This window comes from Culex quinquefasciatus, chromosome 3, assembly GCF_015732765.1.
Source record: "Culex quinquefasciatus strain JHB chromosome 3, VPISU_Cqui_1.0_pri_paternal, whole genome shotgun sequence".
Lineage (NCBI taxonomy): Eukaryota > Metazoa > Arthropoda > Insecta > Diptera > Culicidae > Culex > Culex quinquefasciatus.
In genome coordinates, this window is record NC_051863.1 from 80336367 (window position 1) to 80363640 (window position 27274).

A 27274-nucleotide genomic window follows, 5' to 3' on the forward strand; every position below is an offset into this window, starting at 1 on the left:
GGTGAATGTAGTTATTCGGAATCGTTTTGTGAGTTTTTTTTTTCTCTCGCGAGTAAATAGTTTAAAGTGATTATTCTAAAGAGAAACCATTGCAGTGATAGTGATCGATCATGGATGATCGCGATGCATTTGGTTCAAAAGAGGTTTTTGAAGTGAATGGAGTATTAAAACGGCATCGAAGCGATCCATCTTGTGGCCACAAGGTGGTATGCGCATTGAGAAGAGCACAACGCAGCACAGAAGAACCATTGACGAAGAAATCTGGTGCAATAAGGATCAGCATGAACTCGAACTCGAGTGGATGATGAATACGCGCGCTCAGTTGGAAAGCTCTTACTCATCCAAAGTGGCCTGCGGCGGTGATGGTGCAAAGGAACCAGAACTCTTCCTCTAGCAGCTACAAAGCTGATGATGATGGTTCAGCTCAAGTGTTCTGTTCTAGAGACCCCACGAGGGAGTGTTAATTTTATTGATTGCATTTTGCCGCCTTTACCTTTCCACACGCGGCGAAGTCTCGTCATATTTTCCCTTGGGCCATCGCGGCTATTACCGTGTCTATTATGAGATGATGATCTCTTCATTCAGCATGTTTTCACTTTGTCTATCGGAAAGTTACGCACGATCGTCGCGACCCATCACACGTCAGATCCCATGACTAAAACGCGCGCGCAAGTGGCCGCCGCGGTCATCGAAGACGCAAAAAAAGTACTTTACTACCATTTTATCGGTTGCGTCTTTTAATGCTTCCTCATCGTGCCACCGCGTGGAGACCCCGAAAAAAGTGTGCTAATAAATAGTGCTTAAAGATCACTGAACTTGGGTGTGCTAGTAATACAAAAAGAGCACTGCCGGCTGGCTGGCGCGAGGGGAAAAAGTTGATGATTTTCGTAATTATTGGCCCGGCTGCAATTACTGTGAACCCCCCCGAAAAAAAAGAAGCTGAACGTTGACTGTGTGTCGTCGCCGAGTTGCTTGCGCATGGCGTTTTTCGCGAGTTGGCCCTTCAAGTCCGACTGCGTTGGGCGTTCTCTGTACGCGCGCAGTTCGAGAAATTCAGAGATTCGTCCCGAAAAACGACGACGTTACACAATTGAACCCAACACACGCTTCAATGGGTCGTAATTTGCGCGTTGCAAGTAACACCGAAATTAGTCCCTCCACGGCCAGATGGAGCGACGCACAACTTTCTCCCCAAATTCTCTCGGTGTCTGCAATTTGAATTAAGCTGTTTTGATATTACAAACATCATCCACCCAATTGCATGCAGTGGTAGTGGCGCGATGGTGGGCCAATTTTGGCTCTGGGCTTCAGCTGCTACTGGTGCTGGTTGGTCACTGCGAAAGGGCCCAAACTTTGCTCGACCGAAACTACTAAGGTTTGGTCGTCGAAAAAATGAGAGATGAAAAGCACTTTTTGATGATTTTTTAGATTTTTTTTGGAATCATTATGGCGAAAAGGTGTTTAGTATTTGAGAATAAACCAATTAAATTGTTGGTGCTAAAACGAAATAAAAAAATCTCTTTCGTTGATATTTAGAAATTTTTACAGTTCTCTTTTAAATACCGTCCAGGATCGACGGACAGAAACTTTAAATAAAATTAAACATAACCTTATTTAACCTTATTTAACATTTTTAATATTGTTTATTCGTCAAACTTATGTTGATTACTTACAATGCTTCTTACAATCTTGATATTATTTCTACAGAACAGATTTTTTCTTAGTTCTAATTTCGACAAGCCACAATGTATTTACTGTGAAGTTTCATTATAAAAGCGCTTCATTCGATTTAAAGGAGAATGTTTTAAAATAATTTGTAGTGCATGCTGATTTACTAAAAAGTTCTGTATGCCTGAGAGTACGACTTGGTTCATAAATACTATAGCCTATTTCTGACAATAATGCTGCTGATTGGAGTAACTTTTCAAAAACATTCATTATTAAAAAAAAGTTTTAAGCTGTTTTCAAAACCTCATTTAGGGGAACAGCATCTAACACCATCGTGCCTCTAATGTTGCCATATGTGAGGGGGGTGAGATTTCAAAAAAAGTATTCGTGTGGTTTATGGATGGTCCCAAATGTGCAACAATTTCCACTTCTATAATGCAGAAACGCGATTTTGTGGTCGTCCATTCCAAACTGGCAAAATTTCAAAACGTCAGCGTTCATCACCTGTTGCTGTATGAGGTTCTGGATAAAAAATACGCATTGGAACTTGTCTTAAAAAATTAACTATGGATTTGTATGTCATTCTCCAATGACATTCAGATAGAGTAACTTTCATAGACACAACCTTTGCTTGTATATGTGTTTAAGGATGTTGCAAATATTGTTCAATTTTTTTGTCTCACCCCTTTCAAAACGGTCCGAAAAATTGAAGAACAATTTTTTTCTTCAAAAACTTCAAAATTTCTATGTAATTTTAAGCAGAACAGGCTGAAAACAATTTAAATACATTTCCTTGCGTGTATACTTATTTTTAAACATGTTTGAGTTATCAATCGGACCGCGCGCTGGACTCACAATCCAAAGGTCGCCGGTTCGAATCCCGCGGCGGGCGCTCTCAAATTCTTTGTGTAAATATGGGTATTCAGCGCCGTCGCTCCGTGCCATACTTTCATACACTTAGGAGCCCAGGGCGGCGAAGTCCTTGTAAATAAAAGGAAGACACTAGTGGTTGGTACTAGCAATGGTGGCCGACAGCTATAAAGTCAACTTCGTTTTTGAGTTAATTTAAAAAAGTTTTGAGATTCAGTAAATTTGCGTTGTACAGTATCGCAAAAAGTTTTTTCCGCAAAAAAAATCATTAAAGCTGAAATTTTTGTTGTAGGACTGCCAGAGAGAAGGGAAATAAAAAATAATAATAATACTTTTTGGTACTGCTGTATAACGCATTTCCATGCCTTTTGCATTGTAATTTGTAGTTTTGCCCTCACCCTCGACCTCGGCCAGAGCTAAGGTACAAAATTTTTGAAAACTATTTGCATCGGCCTAAACACTCGTTAATAAACTGGTAAATCAAGTTAGGTCACGGTTTGAGGCTAAAATAGATTGAAATTGTTAATATTATTTCAAGTTTTAAGTTTTAAAAACATATTCTGTTGTTTTCAAAATAACATGAAATTTATTTAATATAAAATTACTAAGGCCGTTGCAAATATTCCCTCCCTCCTTCCTCCCCTCTTTTCAAAATCGGTACAAAAAATATGTTTTCCAAAATTTTAAAATTTTTAATGAAAATAGAATTCACAAAAAATTGTAATGCATTTTCCTGTGTTTAAAATTATATTTAGCATGTCTGGGATCGATCAAAAATATTTGAAATTTTTGTAAAATTCTGTTGGACAGTACCGTAAAAAGTTTTTTTTTTTTTTCGAAGGAAAACTAAAATTTTGTTCGTCCTTAGAAATTTTGAAAACTAATGAGTGCAAAACAACTGGGCAGGTGTAAAATACATTTTAAAACAGTATTTTTTTTCATTTAAATGTCGATGTTTGTAATTAAAATTTTGTTTTAGAGTAGGGTACGTTATCCATTAGTGGACCCCTTTCCTATAGTGGACCCTCTGAAGGGTTTTTGATGAAAAATTCAATAAAATCAGAATTTCAAGCGTGTTGTTGTCTACAAATCTTTTATTTGGCATGTTCAGCATCATTTAAAACAATGTTGACTGACATTGAATTGTCCTTTTCGCCAAAATAAGTGTTTTGAGTTCGACATCTGAAATCAACCATGGCCACTAGCATTTTCACAACAAAACTACATTTATATTTTATGATTGAATCAACTATCCAATCATTTTTTTACTGATTATTTAACTTCAGCAAGTCAAAATAATGTAAGTTTAAGAATCTTTACTAAAATAAAGCGAAGAACTGCCATTTTCGAGCAAAAATTAGGGGGGTCCAATATAGGACAATGAAAATCCAAACTTTTCCAAAAGTGGACCCCTGTTAATTTAGCCTTCAAAAATGAAGAAAACTGTGTATTCAAAGGTTTCTCTAAAACATACAATAAATGCTTGCTGTTATCAACCTAAACGCATATTTTTTTCAATTATGAGTATAAATATAGCTGTTTTCATGTTAAAAGTACCAAAAATGCTGAAGCCAATTAATCAAAATTTTAGTAAATTGTACTTAACTGAAGCATCATACACCTACACCATGCATCAAAACATCAAATATCGGTGAAATTTGGTATAAAATAACAGTTTTCCTATAGTGGACCCGGGTCCACAATCGGATTATGGACCCGGGTCCACTATAGGAAAGGGGGTCCATAACAGGCAAAAAAAACTTTTTTTTTCAAATGGCTATTTTTCTAATCTAATCTAATCTAATCTAACCCTAGCGCAGCCAGTCTTTCGAGGGCATCCTGGAAAATGCCTTAGGTTGATTAACGCCTAGCATCCTCTTGTCAACATTAACATTTGCAGTGCCTCAATGCAATAAATTGCTTTGAAACATCACAAACGTTAAAGCGGCCAGGCCAACTGCGTAAAGTTTACCGCAAAGATGATTCATTGAAGTGGATTGAGTTTGAGCACGAAGGTTCAAACAACAAAACAATTCTGAATCTACAGGGGAGGAAGAAACGTGGGGATCCCCCGCTCACGTTCCTGTTTGTTTAAGCAATAAATCGTTGGAAGCTACCGTGCTAAGAAGTTTTGGTGCTCCGGGACCCTCTGGGATGGGACATTGTATTTCCACAAATGCCCAGGACACTATTTGCCGTGGTTATAGCGCCACAACTCGCTCATTTTCAAATGGCTATTTTTCTGCTCAAAAACAAATAACTGATGGAACAAATATTCAAAATTGTTCAAAAGACTTCAGATTTCATTGTTTTGCACAAAGGGCTATGAAAAAGTGCTTATAATATTGAAAATTTGTGAAAAATGTGCTTCGGCTCTACTAGAGGGTCCACTAATGGTTAAAATACCCTATTTCATTTTGCAATTCCATATAAAAATTACAGAAAAATTGCTCTGATGTAGCTTTTATATTGTTCACATTTTTACGCATACAGACCATACGGACGACTGCCTTGGAGTTGGCGAAAAATAAGTTGAAATGAACCTTCGGATTTAATGATACATTTGTGGTTTCGGCAGTAACGGCGGTTTACAATGAATTTTACAAATCTCAACATAAATTATGCGAACATCAGCACGCATCATACAGGTCGACGAAAATGAAAAATTGAAATTACTGGAAAAGTACCAGCAGTGCCAGTGCCAGTGTGAAATTGTGCAGACGTCGCCGGCGTCGTTGCAAAACACCTAGTTAGGTGTACAAACTCCGTTCAGGCCGGTCGAAAAAAAAGTTCGCGAGTACAAAGTTTGCATATGCACAGTACCTGCTATACATCAGTCAGTGCTTGATCCGAGCCGCAGCCGCGTCGAGGTGCGGAAAATTCCCAAGAGAAGTGAAGAGTGAGTGTAAAGATTTCAAAATATTTTCCCGCCATCGGAAAGATTTAATTGAAATAGATTTCATTCCGGTCTGGTGGCGGCGGGGCTGGCGTTGATGCGTTTCCACGAGACACGCGGCGGATCGTGTCGCATCGACTTGTCATGACGGGCTGAAGAAATACGGAGAACTGGCCGCCCCGTGCCGGTCGGAACGAACGCGGCGGCAGCTCGCCTCAACAAAGACCGCGCGCGGGCCCGCGTTGATGCAGCCAGTGAGTGGTTTACAAAGAAGTCAGAAGTGGAAGCAAGAAGATTAAGAAATCAAAGCTGACGAAAGTGAAGTGAGATCACGGCGACGGCGGTGGTGTTGTTCAGGAGAAGGAAACAAAAAAAAGGTCCAATATATCTGGGATACAGTTGAAGGAAGTCGAAGGAAGAAAATCGAAGAGAGCAAAGATTGATGATAAAGAGTGAATAATAAAAAAAGAAGGTGATGATTATGATTGAATGTCATGTGGAGGAGTGAAACGAAATGGAATAATCAGCGAAGCCAAATGAGCCTGATTAGTGAGTGATAGGAGCAGCAGCAGCAGCACGAAGCGAGACTAGGCTGGCAAAACGAGAAACGAGCAAAATCGCGATCACCGAACGAACTCAACCTGTGGGCTGACCCGAGAAAGCCTCCTTCTCCTAAATGGGAGTCAACTGTACGATAGTTCCAGGATTGTAAGTGGATAATTAATAATAAATTCCCAATTATGGGCGGAACCAATACTAAATTCATGTTAATTGATACGTTCATATCTAGATCACGGTACAAAACGTTTAGCCTGAATAATCAAAAAACTATGAACGGTGATTCAGCAGAAAAAAGGTGTTTGATCTATTTAATACGGTTTACACCGTTTTTTTTGCAGATAGGTTGAGGATAAGATGTAATGTTCCTATATAGTATACAGAGCCGCACCTTGGGTCCACGGCGCCCTTGGCGAAGCATAAAAAAAAACATTTGAATTGTTTCTCACTGCCAAAGCTTTTTAGATGATTTAAAAATTAAATGTGAAATTTTTACGAAATAACATTTGAACAGCCTGAAACATTAATTGATAAGTTGTTCTGATTACGGCAGATTTCTGCCGAATCTCGCAGATAACTGCGTAGAAATATTTCTACATCGGTTAAGCATAAACTAAAAAGGAGATGTTCATAACAGCTTGTGTGAAACATTTTTTTCTTGAAAAAACAATATTGGTCTTATTGGTGAAAATTTACAGCAGTCATCCTATTTCAAAACTCTAGTGTTTATAAAAAGCGTAGACAAATTTCAATGCACGAAGTTGCTTATAAAAGGGCATATGCTTATAAAATTGTGCTGAAAATATTTCAAAGGCCATTTTTTGAATTCGTTAATGTCAAAATTTCAAAAGAAAAGTATATATATAAGCTAAAAATATAACAAAATATAACAGCCAAATTAACGTGAAAATAACTTATATTTTGACATTTTTTTAGTCTGGAGGGTATGACTTAAACTTTATTATATACTAGTCCAAACTTTAATGCTGTATTTATTTAAAAAAAAACTCTTGGGTAATTCTCTACCAACTCACACGAAATCGGGAAAAGTTGCCCCGACCCCTCTTCGATTTGCGTGAAACTTTGTCCTAAGGGGTAACTTTTGTCCCTGATCACGAAACCGAGGTCCGTTTTTTGATATCTCGTGACGGAGGGCGGTACGACCCTTCCATTTTTGAACATGCGAAAATGAGGTGTTTTTCAATAATTTGCAGCCTGAAACGGTGATGAGATAGAAATTTGGTGTCAAAGGGACTTTTATGTAAAATTAGACGCCCGATTTGATGGCGTACTCAGAATTCCGAAAACGTATTTTCATCGAAAAAACACTAAAAAGTTTTAAAAATTCTCCCATTTTCCGTTACTCGACTGTAAAAATTTTGGAACATGTCATTTTATGGGAAATTTAATGTACTTTTCGAATCTACATTGTCCCAGAAGGGTCATTTTTCATTTAGAACAAAATTTTTCATTTTAAAATTTCGTGTTTTTTCTAACTTTGCAGGGTTATTTTTTAGAGTGTAACAATGTTTTACAAAGTTGTAGAGCAGACAATTACAAAAATTTTGATATATAGACATAAGGGGTTTGCTAATAAACATCACGAGTTATCGCGATTTTACGAAAAAAAGTTTTGAAAAAGTTACTTTTTGCGTTTCTCTTTGTTTCGTCGTCCGTGTCTGTCGCGGGTGACCATGAACGGCCATGATCGATGACGACCAACTTTTTCAAAACTTTTTTTCGTAGAATCGCGATAACTCGTGATGTTTATTAGCAAACCCCTTATGTCTATATATCAAAATTTTTGTAATTGTCTGCTCTACAACTTTGTAGAACATTGTTACACTCTAAAAAATAACCCTGCAAAGTTAGAAAAAACACGAAATTTTAAAATGAAAAATTTTGTTCTAGATGAAAAAATGACCCTTCTGGGACAATGTAGATTCGAAAAGTACATTAAATTTCCCATAAAATGACATGTTCCAAAATTTTACAGTCGAGTAACGGAAAATGGGAGAATTTTTAAAACTTTTTAGTGTTTTTTCGATGAAAATACGTTTTTTCGAATTCTGAGTACGCCATCAAATCGGGCGTCTAATTTTACATAAAAGTCCCTTTGACACCAAATTTCTATCTCATCACCGTTTCAGGCTGCAAATTATTGAAAAACACCTCTTTTTTCACATGTTCAAAAATGGAAGGGGTCGTACCGCCCCTCCGTCACGAGATATCAAAAAACGGACCTCGGATTCGTGATCAGGGACAAAAGTTACCCCTTAGGACAAAGTTTCACGCAAATCGAAGAGGGGTCGGGGCAACTGCTGTGTGAGTTGGCGGAGAATTACCCTCTTATAAAACTCCTTTAACTTTCTGCCACTTGAGCGCCCCTTCTACAATGAAAAAAAAAGGCATTAAGTATGAATTTTCAAAACCACTTCGGTAGTAATATTCATACACTTCTGGAGTTTTTTTTTTAAAATGTCCAATAAACCAAATTTCCAGTTTTTGCTTTTTGGGTGCTTTTGAATCCGCCTTGAGTCAGGGGTTTTAAAAAATACCCAAAAAGCAAAAACATAAAATTTGGTTTATTGGTCCTTTTCAACAAATACCCCAGACTTGATGTCGGCGCCCCTAAATATTTTTTTTTTTATATTTTGAACCAAATTATCTAGTTATTGGCAGTTCTATTTGATAATTTGGCGCCCTTTCTGTATTTAAATATCTAATGAGGATGTTATAACTGACATGAAAATTTTGTACAATCATCAATTTCGGCGCCCCCCAAGAGCTGGCGCCCTTGGCGCCGACCCCTAGGTACGGCGCTGATAGTATATATTTTTACATTATGTAACTTTGATTCCCAAATATGCATGTTGATTTTTTGATTTTTTGTTTTTTTTTTTTTTTATTTTAGTGCTGTTAAACGTTAATTAACGTTAACGCGTCCGTTAATTATTAAAATTAACGTGAACGCGAACGGAGCCTACGTTGATCTTAACTTTAACGTCAACGGAGCACGTTAATTAACGTCGTTAATTAACGCGTTGATTAACGCGTTATTTAACGCGTTGATTAACGCGTTAATCTCCAACTTTGAGGGCCTGTATCTTCGAAACGGTAACATCTAGCGGGTTACTTCCGGTTGCATTTTACGGGTATTAACTGTGACTATGAGTTCCCGGTGAGATAATTTGTCCAAAGTGGCAACCGGTTTCGGCAACCCGGAAAATCATCACTTCCTCCGTTGCAACCGGTAACCGGTTCCGAAGTGGTCCGATCGGGTCAAAGAACACCGGCATGATAATAGATGATTAATGATTTTAATTTTACAAAGTTTGATAAGCAACAGGTCGACTTTTGAATATCACAATCATCGGAACCATTTGCGTGGTACCATGGAATCGGTTCCGGAGTGGCCACAGATACCCTGAACTGACCCAATGTAGTCAGTATACCTATGTACTACAAACAATGTTTCATAACGTTGGCTCAAATGTCATTTGAATGACAAAACCTTTAAAAAACATGCTTGATGGATGCTCCGGGTTGCCGGAACCGGTGGCCACTTTGGACAAATTACCTCACCGGGAACTCATAATCACAGTTAATACCCGTAAAATGCAACCGTTTCGAAGAAACAGGCCCTCAAAGTTGGGGATTAACGCGTTAATCAACGCGTTTATTAACGACGTTAATTAACGTGCTCCGTTGACGTTAAAGTTAAGATCAACGTAGGCTCCGTTCGCGTTCACGTTTAGGTTAACGTTTAACGATTCCGTTAAGTTAAACGTCGTTAATTTAAACGTTTAACAGCTCTGGATTTTACTAAGTTGATTTTTAAAGATCATTCATAATTTCTGGTCAAAACAATGCAATAAATTAAAATTGAATTTCCGTGCCATATTTCCAAAAGCACTTCAAAATGGATTTTCATGATTACTAGAGGGCTCAAATTTGACTTTTCATCGTCTCTTTGCAGGCCTGAATGTATGAGTGGACTCAGTACTGAGCTTAACTTCAGAATATCGTCGCGATCGTGCTTTTTGCCACAAGTGCATTTTGGGCCAAATTAAGTTAAGAACGTCATTTTGTGCAGCTCTCGCCTTTTGACCTTCTCCCAAAAATTCGAGCATCCCAAGCCAAGTATATTTTTCATACGATTTTGTTGAGGAAAGTTACTAGTAAGTTACAATTCGGCCCTGCCTATCACAGATCCCCAAAATTCTATTTCAATCCTGAGATATTCAATAAAAACCGAAAAAACTCCGTGCATTTTTGTCACTTTACATATGAAAGAAGTTTCAATCTCGTCGTGCTATCTTGTTACTCCCTGAAAGTTGATGTAAGTGCGACAACTGGTCAAAGGGATTTCTGGTCAGCACGCGTTTGACGCACGTACAAGTTAGACTACCGTAAACATTTGTAATTAAGGGAAATATACCCATTTTAAACACTCTAAGCCGTTCGACCAATTCTAATCACTTTTGCAGTTTTCCACTATTGAATTGATGTTTCAACAATGGAGAGTTGCTTGCTCACTTTTAAATATTTGAGCTATTTGTTATTTTGGAACAGTCAAAAACACATTATGAAAGCTGTAATTCAAATGATCAAAGTGCTCATAGGCTGATAATAGAAATAGGCTGGGAAAGGGTATAGTTCTCCTATAACTCGGGACTTCGGTAACCAACATCAACCAAACTTTTGGACAATGCATAGAATGGTCAGCCAAACAAAACGTGTTTGTTATTGTTTACATTGTGTGCTCCTGTTTTTGTTTATTCAAGGTCAAACATTAAAACGTGCACGACGACGTCGGTATGTCAGTGTTATAAATGTTAACACAGATTTAAAGTACCGTAAACCGGGGTGACTTTGATAGGATTTCAATTTGTTTTTAGAATATTTTTCAACAGGTAAGGTTTTTCTCAAGATTATTATTTTTAAAACATGTACTGGGGTAGGCCACACAAAGTCCATGCACAATTTTGGAAAAAAAGTTTTTTCAATTGTGTTTAGAAAAATAGTTACGTTAAAAATTCTTAGTTTTAATTCCGGGGTGACTTTGATAGTCATAGTTTTTCTTGTTAAAATCATATTTAAGATGTTCAAACTTTATTTGTACGTTAAATGTACCATCACTAAAGTAGCTGATATAGTTTGCAAGAAAAAAAATCAATGTTTATGTTAAGTTAACTATGTTTATAAGCTTTTTAACTAAATACATATAAATTTTAGGTAAAATTGTTAAAAAGTCGGAATTTTGCCTGAAATTTGTTAAAACTAGTTTTGTTTATAAAATTATTGATTTATATTGCATTTTATACTGAATTCGAAGCACGAATCACAAGTTTTCACATTTTACATGAAATTTGTTCAACTAAAAATGCCTATAAATTTGAAGTTTTTTTAAACTGTGTTTCAAAAACAGATAATATTTATTATTTACAAACTTATTAAACCTTCTCCTAGTGGAAAATTATCCAAAGAATCCGAAAATGCATTTCGTTTTCCGATTAAAAATCATGATCATTGAGAAAATCATGACACTTTGAGAAGTTTAAAATAATGACTTCCATCAACATTTTCTTAACTATAGTTAACTAACTTTATAAACCTTTCAAAAATTTATGAAAAGTTCTTCTTGAGGTACTTTGAACACTTCTCTACCACGGTCAGTATGTTTCTGAACCATTCCTTACGTATTTTAATTGTACTTTTCATTTTGCGGTAAAATCGCAAACCTATCAAAGTCACCCCGGCTATCAAAGTCACCCCGTTTTACGGTAATGCAAAAAAAAAACTGACACACCACGAAAAACCCCAAAAAACTCAGATTTGAATCCATGTTTTGAGAAATTTTTTTACACAGTAAAAAACGGAAAATTTTGAAGGTTGAACTTTTGGGTTGTGGAACATTATCTCTTCTTTGAGTTATTTTACCTGAAGTAATGTATGAAAATGTGAGATTCGACAGAAACTGAAGAAAATTTCACCTGTTCCTGATGTTCAATTACATATTATATTGACGCAAAATATGATACCATTCCTAGATGTAATATTCTGATTTTTTACTGTGTATTGTATATAAATTTAAAACATCTCACATGTTTTTTTACTTCAATTTCTCTGCTCCCTTTTTTAACAGATTTTTGAGACGCTATCATATTAAATGCATGATTGTTGAAATTGAGCGATTCAAATGCGAGATTATTCATCTGATCGGATTAATCTCTGTCTGGCAGCCACCTCAAGACCACATTCATTTATTTGAGTGCGCTTGTTGATACAAATGAGGCGGCGAAAGATAAACAAAACAAAGAAGAGAGAGATCCCGAACGTGGACAACTTGAAGACAGCCCACACGTGGATCACTCTCGACGGCGGAAAGAAGGACAAATTGCTTACAAGCGCGCCGTTCAGTCCAGTTAAGTGTGCGGGGTTAAGCCGAAGTTGCCTTCGATATCTCATGGGCAGAGCTGGAATTAATTTTGAGAGTTTAAAATTTTGTTAAAAAATATTCTTGTTTCAATGTTACCGCAACATGGCACAAAAGGAGAATGATTTCGACCGAAAGATATTTTCGCAACCCGTGAGGTAATAAGTTTACCCAAGAATTATGAGTCACAAAATCGCATTCGCTACCGCAACGGTTACTGTCAGCGTGCCTCATATGCAAAGTCAGCACTTTTACCCAGTAGCCCTCCAAGGATAATTTATGTTCGCGTGTGAGGAAAATTAAGAAAAAAAAAGTCTGAAATTGTGCGGTTAATTAAACTAAAGCCAAACGACGCTAAGCCAATTTTGCGGACCGAAAGACCACCTACGCTATATTAATAAAAGTTTTATGTTTCTTGTGGTTCGGCATGAAATGAGTATTGCATTCGATTTTTTTTTTCTGTGCATTAAAAAATCCATTGGATGGCATATTTGTTTTATCAATCTGTATTTTTTGAAATTCATTGTAAAAACTCAGAACTAAGTGGATTAATGGATTTTTTTACCAACACGGTTCCCTGGTACAGGCAGTTAAATGTGAGCTCATTAGTCAAAATATCTTCGGGAAGCAATAATCAGTAGCAGTTGGTGTTCCTTCGTTTGTGGAATTCACACTAAAAGTGGTGTAGGTATCTTCAGTAGTTTGGTCCATCGTCACATCTATAGTTTTAATTTTTTTGCTATTGAGTGTAAAAGAATATATAAAAGTATAAAAATTGAAATTACGAGTTTCAACATTTTAATGAAAAAGTGGTTTAAAATGCATCATAGACCTATCCAGTTTGCAATCATTAGTTTTCAAAATATTTAAGTAGGGGCAGGGGGGGCAGAATGGGCCACCCTTTGTTTTTGGTTTTAGATTGGATTTAGACCAACTGTAAGGCAAGGGTCTTATAAAGGACGTCAAATAACATCACCATACCGAAAACGAAGTTTGAATTCATTGTATTTTTCGAGTTAAAGCAAACATGAAAAAAATATTGACAAAACCACTCAAATGTTGTTTATTTCGAGTTTTTTAAATAAGCTTTCTAAAACGTAGGATGGTCTGAAAAACTTTGTAAACAAACAGCAACGGAACCAAAAAGTATTAAAAAGTGTATTCCCTTCTCTCTGACGGAACCTTCAAATCATTTAGAGACTTGGTGGTGGAAGTGTTAAATTAAAATCTCGCATGTTTAAAAAAAAAAAACGCGTTGGACCATACTAATCTTCGTTTTGCTGGCATTCCAGGACTCACAATGCCGAAGCAGTGATAAAATAAAATTGGTTTTCGGGTCGCATTTTCAATAATTCCTCTCTACTTGACACGAGAAGTATAATTTATTGTCGTGTATTTTTAACTGCATAGAAAGTGCACATCATGCAAATTTCATGGTAATGATCGCGAGGAATATTTATTTTTCCCAGGATTTATTTTCGACCTTGACTGCAAGAGAAAAAATACGAGGCAGTACTTGTTTGTCTTTTACTCACTGCGATTGCATCGAAATTGCTTCTTCACAGCCTAAGCCAAACACCTAACAACCCTCAAGTGCACTTGCAGCAGTGCTAAGGTACATCTGTTTGTGGCTGCTGAGTGGAGAGTATGAGCAGAAGGGATTTATTGAACTCTCGTGCTGGTCTTATTGGTGGTCTGGGAGCTGTTGCGGCGGCCAGAATCGGCAATCATTACTGGGTCATAAATAGTAAATTTGAATAAATAAATAAATAAACTATCTATCGTGTTCGTATATCTATTTGAATGGTTAACTTCAACTGCACTTCGCCGTTCCGTCGATCGGTTGGCGGAAAGTCTGCCAGTCTGGATTGGTCGGGGGCTCCTGGCTGCAAGCAAGTTATAAACGACCGAGTTTTGAGCTCTTCTTAAGGTATAGAGCTGGATGCCCTGCCGGCACTTATAATGGTTTGCGCGCGTACTGCTGCCATCAACGATTGTGCCGCCGCAGCAGCAGAGCCTGTATTTTATATTGCGAAGAGCGCGCGCGAGTGCAAGAAAAGCCAAGTCCACATGAAATATGGTCACGATGCTGCAGTACTATCATTATTACTTTTATCTTTGTACCATTTACTAAATAAATCGTCAGAAGACGTCCATTTAGTGTTGATATTTGTTTATTCAACATTTCCCATAGTAAGATGTTTGTTTTCTAGTTTACTGAAAAAAGATTTAAGAGTTATTACGTTACTTCCTAGTCGAACAAAGGATAGTCAGAGACATTGAATCCTTTTCGTAAGTTATATTGAATTACATGCTTTTTTCTTAGAACAACAACACTGTTAAGACTAATTTTATTTTATCAACATCAAAATGTTCAACATTGTAAAAAGCTTTGCAGAATGTAATCAACACATTTTAGTTGTTTTGTTCATTGTAATGTAGGATGTACATTTTTTGACAGTATTACTTTTGTTTGTTTGGCAAAATCTAGGGCGTCCAATTTTCCTGGGTTTTGAATTTCCCGGGAAACAGGAAAAATATATTATAAATCCCGGGAATTCCCGGGATCCCGGGAAGTTTTCGAAACAGTCATAAAAACTATGTTTCCATTAAATTTGTTACCGGGGAACTGGGGAAAATCGGTACTACAGTCTACTGAAAATGTACAGGAGATTCTGAGCAATTAATTTGGAAATCGATAAACTATTTGTTTGTTGTGTTCTTTTTTATCAAAATCATTCAAAAACCAAAGCATTGTGAACAATTATGTCATAAACAACTGTCTTAATTCGATACATTTTTCCTGATTTGCCACAGATGCCGGTGCCGTAAAAATCATAAATGTTCGGATTTAATGTACCGTTTTTAATAACATATAAAATTAAATAGACAATATTTAAATCGTTTGGCATTTAGCGGATCTGTAAACTCATTTTTTTAACAATTTTTCCTAATAAGCCAAATAAATGCTAATATACGCTGAATAAAATTTTTAATGTTATACAATTCTTATCTATTACTATGTTTTCGAGTGTTCATCTATTACCACAACCAAAACTGAATTTCTAGAACAATTTTTTTTTTTAAATTCGGGAACTCCCAGGATAATACATAAAAAATCCCGGGATTCGGGAATTTCCGGTTTTTGTCCCCGGGATGGACGCACTAGCAAAATCTATAAAAAAGTGAAATTTGTCATAGCAGTTCATTTTATTTTAATTGTTGTTTACTTGTAGGAGAGCAGGCTTTGCCGAATGGTTAAGCTGTCCGCTTAGTAAGCGGAAGATCATGGGTTCGATTCCCATCTGCTCCAACCTTCCATCGGATAGGGAAGTAAAACGTCGGTCCCGGCCTTGGATGTTGTTAGGCCTTTAAGTCATTTCAAGTGTAGGAGTCGTCTCCACGCTATAAGGACTCGCAATCCAAAGGTCGTCAGTAGGGGAGAGTGGGGAGACTTGATCCCCGGGGACACTTGATCCCAAGTCTGTATCTCGTCAGCATGTGGGCAAAACTATGAGCTTTGTTCTAGAAAGTTGTGCGAAATTGACTAAAACTTATTGTAGAAAACGAAGAAAAAAATAAAAATGTTTAGATTGATTTACACACATATTTCTAAAAAGTGCTGCAAACAACTTCCAAGAGATCTTTTTTCTTTGTTTTGATAAGTATAGAAAACACTCAAAAATTATTCAAAAAAATATTTTTTATACTTGAATTGTTTGATAAACATATCAACTAAAAAACCCTTACGCACTTGACGTTAAATTTATCGTCATACTATTTTTACAATCAATTGTTTAAAAAAAGTGCGTTTAGGGAGAATTGATCCCGGCATTTTTACAGTCACTGGAATCAGCCTCAAGATTAAATAATTGGGCTGGGTTTTCGCACATAGTTTCCTTTAGTATAGTTGTACATAATTTACTGCAGTTTGAACCATTTTTTCAAAAGTTTTGTAAACAAAAATTACCAACTTTTGTAAACATGCTCAGTTTTGATCTTAAAAAAAAGGTTTTTAAATATTTTGCACGCTAAACTTCTTAGTTTTTGAACATAAACGTACAGGTTTAATGTGAAATTGCTGTAACTTATAGAAAATTAACAGTTTGTATGAATAAGAAACATTTTGCATAAGATTTCTTAAAAAATGATGAAAGGGGATAAAATTACCCCCAACATTTTGAAAATTCCGGTTTATTTTTTTTTTAAACGCTTGTCATGATTCGAAGGGTTTATCTGATGAAATACCCTTGTCAGCTAAACAACGTTGAATGTTTAAGCTTTCAATTCATGCAAAAAGTTCATAGTTTTGTGAGAAATTGACAGATTGTGGTTTGGTTGAGCGTTTTAGCAGAATGCATTACCGTAATCTGGGGTGAATCGGGACTACAGTCTGAATAGAGACAGCAGTTTTTAGAGCACTTAAAGCTTTTAAATTTGGAAATGGAAAATTTTGTTGGCCTGAGTCTGCTCTAACCGAAACCAACCAGAAAAATCAAAATATTGTGCTCTAACATGGTAAAAACTGCTGTCCCATTTCGCCCCATGTGTCCCGATTGACCCCAGTTTACGGTACTGTGAATACAAAGAGACGAGTTGTTCCTTTTAATTCCGCTATATATTTTTAATATCTTGACAGATACGTATTTCGTCTTACTTGCAGACTTCATCAGTGTTCTGTTCTCGAGTCGAGAACAGAACACTGATGAAGTCTGCAAGTAAGACGAAATACGTATCTGTCAAGATATTAAAAATATATAGCGGAATTAAAAGGAACAACTCGTCTCTTTGTATTCACAAATTGACAGAGTTATGTGCGATACAAAAAAAAGGGGATCAAGTCTCCCCACTCTCCCCTACATACTGCAACATATTGTTTTACCCACAGATACAGGATAAGAATCAAATATCCCCTTAAGCCAAAGATGCATGTTTTCGAACGGGACAGTTATGCGTAAGAAATATAGTACGTAAAATTGGCACATTTTAATTTCTGAAAACTGCAAAATTATTATAAATTATTATAAAAAGTCGTTCAGTAAAAAGGCTTTCTAAATTTAAGATGAAATGAAACCATTCTCCCCAGGTCTTGACGGCATTGATTGCAAAATTTCTACTTGGCCTTAGGCGTTCGAAGGTTTGAATGGGGATGTCAAACCTCATTTAACGCCAAGCACCTTTCCACCCCGGGACTGAAACTGATGAACTTTGGATTCAGAATCAATCCGCCACTTTTCAACCTGCACCAAACTAGGAAAGATGAATGATGAAATATAAAAAATCACAATTATTATTTATTGTGTTTGTAAACAGCTGTAACCTCGAACTCTTACGAGGATACTCGATCAAGTGCAACTGCTTCTCCAACAGAAAGGCACTTCATCTGTTGCGGTGACACTAATCACAATCATGCAATCAGTATAATTCATGGTGAAGTACGTTTTTTAAACGATTAACAACCATGCAAATTGATGTCTTTGTCGAGTTAAAAGTCATGCAGAAAAGTGTTATATTGAAACGTTAAAAGACGACCCTCTCATGGGAAAGAGACATTCTGGCTGCGAAGACGACGACGACGACGGCAACAACGGACGGACGCGGACCATACGACGCTACATTAACAGAAAGTGACCTGACGAGTGAAACGTAGACGACATCGTTCCCGCCAGTCAGCCAACCAACCGCACCAAGTCCAAGTCAGAGAGTCTGATGTATTTCCCCGATGCCGCTGACTGGGTGATGCCAAATGTGTATAAGGCCAACGGGTTGAGGTCTTTCCGCCGCGTTCCTGGCTGGCGTTGCTCGTCGTGCTATGCTCAACAATTTATACGCGCACGCGTACCTCATTCTACGCGAATTAGCATTGGATGGTGTCGGTAGGGTTGCTGGGTAATGATTTGGAGCTATGACTTACTTATAATGTAAGCCATATCTCGATGTATTTTTCTAGGTGGCTCTCAGATTATAAGGCTATCAACTTAGTAGTAGAAAATCCTCTGGGTTGATTTTTTTTTTTACAATGGACAGAATGAACTGACTTCGATCTTAAAATTCGTTAAAAATCAATTTTTTAACTAATTTTTAATCTTCAAAATGCATTAGAAAGGAAAACCCTTAAGTTTTGGAAAATTACTAGTTCGGTATTTTGACTTGTTTCAAGTAAATTTGCCTTTTTTTTTGAAAAAAATATCATTTTTCTGGAATCTATTACCGTGAAGCCCTAAATTTAAAGTCAACATAAATATGATGTAATTCGTGTTATGTCCCAAACGAAGCTTTGGCGACTCCAAAGCTAATGGTTATTTCGACGTGATCGTGCTATCTTGTGACACTCACTTTTTGACGTTTCGAAAAAACGGGTTTGACCTCGAATTAACGAATAGAGCACGCAATGTTAAAAAAAAAACAAATACGTTCTATTTGGCTGATCATTATGTACATTAGCCTGTTACATTTTGAGGGCATGTCGAGGAATTTTGGGTGCTCACTTCTTAAATGATAGATTATGATGTTAGGAACAATGTTTTCTTAGACAAGCAAAAATAATAACATACTTTCTCGCACCCCCTCTTTAATTTACTTAAAAAATTTACGTCGAAAAAATCGTATTTTTTCGAAACTTTTTTTTTTGAATTTTCCCGGCGAACATTTTTCCCTCTGAGAAAAAGCAATTTCGACCCTCTAGTGCCGAGATATTTGAGTTATAGTGAGAAAAAAGTGCCAGTTTTCATAATTTCTCAGAATTTAGAAGCAAGGTCTACTAATTACACGACGTTGCAAGCAAATGTCTTAAAGGTCTTATAGTAGTTTTGGCCGCTGAATTCAAATCTGGAATCTAATTTTGTATAAACAGTGATGTTTTGGAGCTACGCCCATTTGGAATGTTGTTTGCGTGTTCAAATCGCTACAAATTATATCGCTTGCAATTTCGGTCATACTTTTCTCGGGTTTCGTTCCACTTTGATTGATACTTTACTCACAGAATTTTTTATACTTGATGTTTTTTCACGTTCTGATTATCTTAAGTACCGTAAACTGGGGTGACATTGATAGCCCGGGGTGACATTACGAAAAATGTTCGAAAATGTCTTCTAAAACCTTTTTTTTAATGCAATTGTCCAAGCAAAATTATCCAAATGCCGCCGCTTTTCTAAAATTTTCTCCGGTGTTCTTTTTTATATACCCATATTAGCTTAAGCCCAGCCAAATTACATAATGCAATTATACGATGTTCATAAGATAATCATAACGTTAAAAAAAATTAAACATAAAAAGTTCTGTGAGTAAAATATCAATCTAAATGGAACGAAAAACGAGATTTGACCGAACTTGCAAGCGATTTAAATTGCAGCTAATACACACAAATAACATTACAAAAGGGCGTAGTTAAAAAATATAACTGATTACACAAAATCAGATTCCAGATTCGGATTCAGCGGCCAAAATTACTATAAGAAAGCATACCCTGAACTTTAAGAAATATGCTTGCAACGTCGTGTAATTCGTAGGCTTTGCTTCTTAATTCAGAGAAATTCTGAAAATTGGCACTTTTTATCTCACTAAAACTCAAATATCGCGGCACTGGAGGGTCGAAATTGCATTTTCTCAGAGGGAAAAATGCTCGCCGTATAATTTTCCACAAGCTGCATATATTAGTTTTACTGGAAAAAACAGGCTACTCTAAATTAAAGGATCATTTCTGAAAAAAAAAAGTTTCGAAAAATGCGATTTTTCGACATAAATCCGCCTGGGAGAGAACAAAAACTTGAATTTTGGTCCAATATCGATAGTGCATCTTAATCTACACCTGATTATAGCAGTTTTTGTATTGATTCCAATCGTTTTTAGAAAATTTGTTCAAAAATTGACATTTTCAGTAAATTAAATATTTAAGAGAGAGTGCAAGAAAGTATTTTATTATTTTTTCTTGTCTAAGAAAACATTGTTCCTAACATCATAAACTATCATTTCAGGAGTGAGCACCCAAAATTCCTCGACATGACCTCAAAAAGGGACAGGCTAATGTGCATTGACCCGAAGTTTGGTTTGCATTTGGTTGCCGGAGTTACAGTAAAATGTTTACTGCAGTCGGGCATAAACGTGTGTAAAACTCGTTCTGACTAAAATCCCTTTGGCCAGTTGTCGCACTTTCCGCAATTTGCAGGGTTGGTCAAAATAGCACGATCAGATCGAAACATCTTTCATATGAAGAGTAGAAATAATGTACGGAGTTTTCCGGTATTTGTTTAATATCTCAGTATTGACATCCAATTTTGGGAATCTGTGAAGGTCTAAAGGTGAGGAAAACAGCACAAATTTGCGTCTTTAACTCAATTTGGCCCAGACTAGATATCACGATCACGACGATTTAATATACAAATATTCAAAAATTTTAGGCAGTTGAGGGTTAATAGAATATGGAAAACAATCGTCTGAAAAAGTGTGTTCAGGATACAATTGTATTTTTTTTAATTTTGTGAAATGGGAAACTTAAACTAATGGCATGTACCATTTATTCAGCATCCCAACCTAGCATTGCACGGCATAACTCACACACAAAAGGCAATACAACAAAAGCAAAATAAAATAACGATCTCTAATGAATATAAATCAGATGAACATTTATCTGTTCTACTGTGCACACACTTAAGCCACAGCCATGGCCTGTGCTTAAGCTATGCACAAGGTCAATCCTGAGATTCACTCAGTTTTTCCGCAGATCACCCTACTTGCACTCCGTTTTGCTTTGCTGTCTGCTCAGATTTTCTATGAGTAATCATAATAATAATAGTAAATATTTGTACAGAACCAGACACCCTAAAGCCGCGCTTTCCGCCGCCGCAGCGCGAGAAGGAAACGCAAATGGCTCTCATGTTATCTCACGTATAAACATTTTTGCTCTTTTGCAACGCAACCGGCTCTATAGCCGCAAAATCAGATGATGCGAAGCATACGCGAAGAAGAATCCGGAGGACATCGAAAATCGCACTTTCCGCTGCAGGTTGACTTCTCACACGAGGAAGGTTCTAAAAATACGTACCTGCGTTATTTATTTTAATTTTAAATTTAAACTCTCTACGTGTAAATGAGCCACTCGCAATTTACTGCGGGCTTGGGAAGAACCGTGTGTTTGCGAAAAAAAATGTGTCAAACAACGTTTTATGAGAGCGAAATTTATCATCTGTATTTTTTCCGCTTGACCGGTTACTACGTATTAAAATGTAAAAAAAAACATCGAAGAAAAAGCCGGGTATTTGGCCGTTAAAGTGCAAACATTCATATATCATTGGCGTTACAGTTTTTGGATGAATAAGAACTCTCTCACACAACGATGTAGATAGTATCGAGTACCCATTAATAAAACCTCATCGTTCAACAGGGTTCGTCATCATCCACCGTTGAGAAGAGATGAGGCAAAATGTTCAACGTTTATGAGGATCCCAGCAGTATCTTATTATCTCGCAGCTGGAACCGAAACACGTTGCCGTTAATTCAATTTTTACGATCATTCATCAATCAAACCTGGTGGAGTGGATTTGCACGACTGACTCGTTCCAGATTTTGTTTTATGGCCATCGCATGCAAATACAGCAAAAATATGACACTTTTTTTTAACAGCTCACTCACCTTATTGCCCTTGCAAACATGTTTCGCGTGGTTGGTTCCGTTACGTTATCAAATTTGTCGAAAATTTTACACATCATCATCATGATCGCCGAGTTTCCACACAGGAGCCAAGTTCAGGTGAAAAGCCAAGGAGGACAGAAAGGAAAACAAAGCGATTAATTAATCAAGCACAGTTTTACACCACTGAGGCTTTGTTGTGACCTCTGCTGTCATTTAGGGAATGCGATCATTTATCAAATTTTGGGAATTGGCGTTCAATCAAATGGTTTGAATATCTCGAAGACACGTGTGTGATATGTGTGCTCTTTGAATTTTTTAAATATTAATCGAAAATGACTGGACCAAGAAACCGTTATGCCATCATTTTTTTTTTTATTTCAGTTCAATCTCCCTAAACATTTTTGAACACACACATGACAGGTGTATTTTTAAAGTTTCAATGATGTTGGGAAATAAAAAAAAATAAACTGCAAATTTGTATTAATTGACATTTGCTGAGTATGCCGCAAAAGTTAGGCTAAACTCCTGAATAACACAATTTGAGTTCAAAATCAGGTTATTTAGAGCTTTAAAAGAAAATTCAGTAACATTTTAAGTTCAAAATACTGATCGAAGATAAAATTGATCAAATCATATTGTAATAAATCACTTTTTTGCAGCGTTGAGTGCGAGTAGATTGCTTTCCAATTTCAGATAGCCCTGAGTTTTGAATTTTTAATCAATAATAATTTTAACTGCTGTTGAAATGTCCAAATTTGGATGCCCCTTGAGCATTCCAGCACCAGCAGTAGGTTCAGTATTCTCCCCATAAAAGTCACGTTTCGTTGGAGCAGTTTCCAGGTTAAGCAGAAAATGAAGTGCGATGTTAAACAGCGTCAAGGTTTATTTTCGTTGTTACTCCCCATGTTTTGCCTTATTCCGGCGGTGTTCCACGCTGCAGTTCGCAGAAACTCCGCTGAACTTCTCACCTACCGCCTAGCCAGCGCGAATTTGCATCCTGCGGTGTTCAATACTATAAACAGATATTTTCACTATTAACAAGATCCACAAAAAGGCCGGCCCATGAAGTCCATCGAAAGTGACAACGACGGGGCTGCATATTTAAATTCAAGTGCTGAGGACAAGTGCCTTTCATTTAGCCGACGACGACACCTTCCAACGTTCAACACATCGTCTCTGGTGTGACATTCACGAACAATCCGTGTTCATTGGCGGGCAGCAGCACGTTCAACCCTTCTTCGTTCCGCGATAGCTGTCCGGCACCGCCGCCACTAGACAGACAGCCGTTGAAATGGAAGCTGCTTGTTCCTTATACTTTTTTTTCTAAAAACACTCTCTTCAATACTACGCTTCCTGTATGCATTGATTAATTCATTTCGTTTCACTCTATGCTGGTGAGACATTCAGTGTCAATTACAGTTCATTTGCAGGTAAATAATTGTCAACCAGTCACAACTTTGAACGGTCATATACGTCGCTGATGAACGGCGATTGAGGAGATGGACACTTCTCCCGAACCAACACTTGAATACAGTAATTATAGAAAATTGCGAATCATTATTGTGCAACTAATTAAAACTGGATGCGTTGTGCACAGAGTCAGCCAAGATGTTTCAAAGAATTTAAGTTTTTGAGTTCTCTAAAAGTTTAATTTAAAAAATATTGAAAATATTACAAATACCTTGCACAATTCTTTTAAGGTTTGATCGATGTTTAACCTCGCATTGCATGGATATGTTTTTTAAATAATCATAATCAAATTTGGTCACCGAATCAAAATGAACATTCGTTCTTAATTTTGCAAGGGTGTTTTAAAAGGTTTTGTGTGGTTTTTATGGAGGAACCGACTTTTTATGGAGGAACGACTTAAGAGGCAGTATTTGTAAATATTGCTCGGTTTGTTCTAGATGTCGTATCGAGGTGCTTCGATTTGGATGAAACTTTCAGCGTTTGTTTGTCTATACATGAGATGAACTCATGCCAAATATGAGCCCTCTGCGACTAAGGGAAGTGGGGTAAAACGGGCATTGAAGTTTGAGGTCGAAAAAACATAAAAAATCTTAAAATTGCTCGCATTTCAGTAAAACTTCATCAATTCCAACTTTCTTAGATGCATTCGAAAGGTCTTTTGAAGTACTTCAAAATGAGCCATAGACATTCAGGATTGGTTTAACTTTTTCTCATAGCTTTTGCAAATTACTGTTAAAAATTGATTTTTTTAAAACCTTAATATCTTTTTGCAACAGCCTCCAACACCCATGCTCCCATAAGTCAAAAGTTAGGGAATTTCCTATGGAAAGCCTATGGTATTAACTTTTTGGCCAATCGCAGTTTTTCTCATAGTTTTTCGATTTTTCTATAACAAACTTTTTACAACGTTAGTTTTTGCCTTGTAGACTCCCATAGCGGCACTTTTTGATCTCAATTTTATCATATTCGGAATCCTCGGACAATTTCACGTTAGTTGGAAGTATTGGAGTTGAAATTTTGATTTAAAAAATAATTAAATAAAACATTTTTGAAAAAAGAAATAGATCTTATTTCCCTTTGATCAATACGTCAAATGCTGTATCAAGTAGGCGAAAACCTGTTCCACCCCTAATCCAACAAATTGTTAAAAAATATTTTATTTCATTCTAAATCGCAATTTTTCCAATCAAATTTACAACTCCAATACTAATACAATCTAATCTAATCAGACCCTAGCGCAGCCAATCTTTCGAAGGGATCCTGGAGAGTGCCTTAGGTTAGATGACGCCTAGCACTCTTCTTGTCATTTATTAACATTTGTAGTGCGCCATTGCATCGAAATGCATTGAAACATCACAAGCGTTAAAGCGGCCAGGCCTACTGCGTAAAGCCGTATCGCAGAGATGATTCGTAATTGGGTTGAGTTTGAGCACTGAGTGTTCGAACAACAACACAATTCTGAATCGACAGGGAGGAAGAAGCGTGGGGACACACCACCATACGCTCCGAGATTTTGGTTGTATTCGTTGGGAGCACCATGCTAAGAAGGTTTGGTACTCCGGGACCCTCTGGGATGGGACATTGTATTTCCACGAATGCCCTGGACACTATTTGCCGTGGTTATAGCGCCACAACTCGCTCTCTGTAACAGTATTCCTAATTCCAGTTCTAGCTTACCAAGTCGTCATGGCCTAGTGGTTAGCATTTTTGCTTACCAACCCAAAGGACGGGGGATCGAACCCCGCCTCGAGCGACTTTAATTTTTCGTTCATATTCATCATTTCAAATTTATGTGTTCTTAACTTTCTCGTTGGGAGCAGATGGGAATCGAACCCAGAACCATTCGCTTACAAAGCGAACACCGTAACCAGTCAGCCACGGCCGCTCTCAAGTGCCCCTATGGCGGCTTACAGGGGAAAAACTAACGTTGTAAAATGTTTAAAAGGCGTGTGTAAAAGGCTTATAGTGCATGAAATTACCTATCTTTTGGCCTATGGGAGTATGGTAATTTGCAAAAGCTAAGAGAAAAAGTCAAGCCAATCCTGATTGTCTATGGCACATTTTGAAGTGCTTTAAAAGACCTTTGGAATGCATCTAAGAGAATTGGAATTTATGAAGTTTTACGGAAATGCGAGCAATTTTAAGATTTTTTATGTTTTTTCGACCTCAAACTTCAAAGCCCGTTTTAACCCACTTCCCTTTGTCATAGAGGGCTCATATTTGGCATGAGTTCATCTCATGTATAGACAAACAAACGCTGAAAGTTTCATCCAAATCGGAGCACCTCGATACGACCTGTTACACATTGGTGAAAAACTCGCTCTTAAGAAAAACTGATTATTGAACATTTTTTAATAAAATTTTAAAAAGAAGTACGTTTGCTCTTTTTTTTTAACTTTGCACTGCAGGATTTTGTATGAAACAGTTAGCTGAAACTGTAGTGTTTCATCTCTGTGATAGAATTGAGATTTCAATTGGGACATTTCCGTTATCACAACAATTAGTAGAATCATCATGCGTCTAAGCAATCTCTAGTTCGACATGCGTGAACACCATCTGCTGAACAATCAAGCTGAAAACATGTTTCATATACGTAATGTTTACGACCGTAGGACAACACGACACCGTTTTACTGCGGACATCCCCTTGATCGAGCCATGCAAAACGGCAAAAAAGCTGCCTCATAGACTCGCGAGAGGAAAGCCACTCTGCCCTGGGGGGAAAGGCCGATATTTGTTTTACCACTTTGTTCGCCATTTCTCCTGCCCATCTGGATTTGGATCGTTCGCACGATGTAAATCACCTCCGCCTGAAGGTATAGGTAGAATCTATTTTTATGTTGTTGCTTTTTTTTCCTTTCTCAGACGCTTAATGTACCCACCGAGCAGGGTATTATTTAAGCACTGCAAGAAAATAAATAAAACTAAAAATGTTTCGAACATGGCAGTTGGTTGCCCTGTCTAGCGAATCCAGATATACTGGAAAGTACACCATTGATCTAGTTGTGAAGCTTCTGAAGATCAATTGATGTGAATGCAGTTTGAGAAGAAAGTTGTGCCCTCTTCCTAATAACGCAGGGTGGCCACCAGATTTGGATTTTCAATTTCCCGGTTTTTTCCCGGTTTTCTCCCGAGGCCAGAAGGAATTTTTCCATATAGTTTTAAATCAAATTACTATGTTTTTTTATAGACTGACGTTAGTATCAAAATACTTTTTGAACGTATACACAACGTATACCTTTCGTTTTGAGAATTACATAAATTATTACTGGAAAGCAGGAAATAGGATTTACAATGTATCAAATAGGTAAAAAAGATTTGCCACATTTATTGCAAATAAGTTATGCACGGACATAGAAAAAAGAAAAAAATAAACATGTTTTGATGTTTTAAAAGTTTGAGCAACACAAAATGGTAAGAAATCAATTGACTGTGCTGCGATTTTCTGAACAACACAACCGAAACAGTCAAAATTGAGTTAATATTTTTTAATAAATTTTCAGATGAGAATTAAATAAAACCCAACAAAACTCAACTTTTATGTTGATGTAGTACCTATCCACATAAAAGTGACTGTTTGTATTGAAATGACTATTTTGCAGTAGAACTCTGAAAATATTGTAATTTTAAAATATCTGAAAATTTTATTTAAAATTTAAATTACAGTTTTAAAACAAATTTTGCAAGAAAGATATTTCAAGTGTTTTGAATTTGAACACAATTTGATAAGCATTTATCTGTTAAAAG

The 27274-nt window shown here is 36.8% G+C and overlaps 1 protein-coding gene across 1 annotated transcript in view; it reads left to right on the forward strand.

Annotated features, from left to right (window-relative positions):
• The first annotated feature begins 5027 nt into the window (after positions 1–5027).
• The window catches only part of LOC6042781, a 67673-nt gene continuing 45426 nt past the window's right edge, over positions 5028–27274 (forward strand). Inside the window, 1 exon segment of the mRNA XM_038263989.1 lies at positions 5028–6142. The gene's annotated coding sequence lies outside the window, so the exon portion shown is untranslated.